The sequence below is a fragment of the Camellia sinensis genome, chromosome 10, assembly GCF_055761805.1.
Source record: "Camellia sinensis isolate YWXY chromosome 10, ASM5576180v1, whole genome shotgun sequence".
In the NCBI taxonomy this organism is placed as follows: domain Eukaryota; kingdom Viridiplantae; phylum Streptophyta; class Magnoliopsida; order Ericales; family Theaceae; genus Camellia; species Camellia sinensis.
In genome coordinates, this window is record NC_138970.1 from 96494856 (window position 1) to 96498109 (window position 3254).

General features: G+C 33.5%; 1 long non-coding RNA gene across 1 annotated transcript; it reads right to left on the reverse strand.

Annotated features, from left to right (window-relative positions):
* Window positions 1-1482: 1482 nt before the first annotated feature.
* Window positions 1483-2141, reverse strand: LOC114282120 (uncharacterized). Its single transcript, XR_003636126.2, has 2 exons — window positions 1998-2141; window positions 1483-1872 (listed from the first exon to the last, which is right to left on the reverse strand). It is a non-coding gene; the product is annotated as an uncharacterized LOC114282120 (long non-coding RNA).
* Between the last annotated feature and the right edge of the window lie 1113 nt (window positions 2142-3254).

Consider the following 3254-nt stretch of genomic DNA (forward strand, 5'->3'; position numbering starts at 1 on the left):
AGATACTTCTTAAAAGTATCGGATACTTCTTAATTAATTTTTTATTAATTTTGAAGTATCGGATACTTAATTTTGAAGTATCGGATACTCGAAATTACATATTACTTATAATATTTTGTTTAGTTCTTTGATAAGAGGAATATAGTGAGAGTTAAAGTAATGGAATTTGTCAAATTGATGTATCCTTGTTGTCTCTCTCACTTCTCTCTCGCTTTCTCACTCTCTCACGTTTCTTCTCTCTACTCTCACTCTTTTTTTGATGTTGGCATGTAAGGATGATGTTTAATTTGCATTTGCTTTTGCTTTTAGTTTTGGATGTTTTATGAATGTTTGAGCACTTTTAGGTTAATAGGAATCCCTCTCTTTATTTATTAATTTACTTTAAGTTTTATTTTCATGCATATTACATTATTAAAATTATAATTTTTTTTTTTACGAATGAATCGCCGTTGTACCCATATCATACTTTTTCAAGTTTTGACATATCGCCATATCCACATCCCCATATCACCATATCCGTAGCCGTGCTTCCTAGGCTATCATTGATAACTTAAAAAAATATATTTGCTGAAATTTTTATTTAAGAATGGTTTTTTAGCTTTAGCTAAGGTCTTGTGATATTCACTGATGAAGGGGAACAAGTTGAAACTATTGACCTTGAAGACTCTTAGTTTTATAGGAATCTTTCTTCTTTAGCAAGTTGTCTTGTGCTTTAGGTTTTATTTTTATGCATACTGCATTACTAAAAATTGTTAAAATAATATTTTTTACGAACGTATCCCCTCCGTATCCATATCCTAGTTTTTCAAATTTTGTCGTATCGCCGTATCCGTATCGTATCGTATCGTATCCGTATCCCGTATCTGTATCCGTGCTTCCTAGATGGGAAGAATTAAACAAAAAGAAATAAGATCCCAAAAAAATAAAGGCCAGTTTGATGTGCTTTTCTTTGTGGGAGAGGCTTCTCTCTAGTCCATTATGTGGACTGAAACATATTGTTAGGTCCATCATAAGTCCTGTTTCGATGACCCGAACCGTTTTATATATAGAGTTCATCGAGTACTTTATGCCTACAAAAACTTACGTTGATCGGATATCGATAACCCCTTGATTAGAACACATTTTTGTTAATAATTTATTTTTAAAATCATATTTACCATTGATAAAAATATGTTCCGATCAAGGGACTATCGAAATTTGATCAATGTCATTTTTGCAAGTATAAAATACTCAAAGAGCTCTACACATTGAATTGTTTGGATCATCGAAATAGAACCCGTGATAAGCCTCACAAGCCCCAGAAAAGCTATCTCCTTTGTTTTATTCATTTAAGTTTCTCATTTTTCTGGAAACAAAACAATCAAAAAGTGAAAACGTTTCCAATTTCATGGAAATAGTTTTCAAAAATTTGAAAATATTTTTTTGGTGTTTCCTAAAAAATGGGTTGCATTCACAATTTTTTTTTTTTTATACCAGAAATCATGTTCAGAAACGAGTAGACTTTTTTTTCTTTTTTTTTTTTTTTTAATTTGAAAACAAAATATGAAAAACGAAAACACAACCTAACAGGCCGTAATGTTACTAAATCACCAATGTCTTAGATTCAAAGTGGAACCTAATTAACCTATGGAAGCAATTCTGGGAGCCACTATCTCCAAAAGTCCCTTAGGATTGTCCACATGAACCCAATGGCCAGAGTTGGGAAGCACATGAACTGATACCTTCCCCTCAGATGCACCAGACCTCCAACTGGCAAGGTGTTCAAGCCTCTGAATCACATCTACATCCCACCTGTCGCTCTTTTCAGCACGCACAATAGCTACCTCCATCTCTTTAGGTGGGTGCTCCAGCAAAGGCCAATAATCGGTCTCCCTAAAAGAGTGCGATGTTCATTCTTTAGACTCAAAACCCAAATATGGAGATCAAGACAAAATAAAACAAAAGATAAACATCATTAAAAAAAAACCACGCGAACTGATTTCAAAGCATAAGTTCACCTGTAAGAATTGAACATTTGGAGCGCACCTTCAAGATTAAAAGCCCATGTCTCATGTTCTCCTGATTTTTTGAGGTTGCTGCCTATCCAATGTGACAATGACTTGAAGAACCCAAGCTGACTCATGTGGTCCATTAGCCACCTGAAGGCAAGAGGATCTTGATTTAATACATGAAATAATTGGCATGCTGATCAGATATACAATTTAACTGCAATTTTCTATAAGTAAACATCTTCAAAGATTTTTATTTACTCAGTAAATGCGCTTCTGAGTTGATTCCCAAGAGATTACTATACCCAAAAATTAACTCAACTGCAATTTCTATGCCCACAAAAGATTTGTTTCACTCAGCAAGTAGAAACTACATTTACTCAACTTTAATTACTCTAATGGCTGCAATTTTCTATGCCCACAATTTTTTACTCAATTTTTTACAAAACAACTTCTGATCCAACATATACAGAAGTATGAAACAGAATAGATCACACTCAGCAAAACGATCTTGGGTCCAATCAATTACAGCTGTTTAATGACCATTTGGTCAACAAATGACAGATATTTCAGACTTATCAGATAATCAGAACGACCTTGGGTCCATCTTATTAGATACACAGAACAACCTTGGATCCATTTCATATATTCGTACTTATTCATTTCCATTAACATATATCATATTGTTTGAATAGATAGAAGCTCATTCATATCACAAAATCAAAAGTTCAGAAAAGCTTACCACATTGGAAACAATTAGAAAATAAATATATGTGAAAATATCTTTACTAAAATATTACTCACAACGATTAATTTGTTGTCACGTTTCTGTGGATCAACCTACATAACACACAAACATATAAACATATTGCCTAATCGAATCTTTCCTTTCTTAATCAATTTCTTTATGTCTAATTCTTACTTATTAAGTCGATCATGAGGCTTATTTCATCCTAAAATTACTTAGAAAGAAGTGAGGATGCAAATATGGATATAATGTAATTTTTCAAAATAAGCTGAAATAGGACAATTCGCTCGAGTGCACTATTGGTCGCTCGAGCGGACCACATGGTCTGCAAAAGTACTGAATGGTTGAAATGTAGGCTTGACGGTCGCTCGAACCAATTTGTTTTGAAAATTGAGGTCGCTCGAGTTATGTACAATGCTCTGCAAAAATACTAGAAGCCCTTATTGTGCGCTCCAATGATGAGGCCGAATTTTGTATTTTCAAACATGAACAAATGTGCTTCAAACTTAATTCCAAAA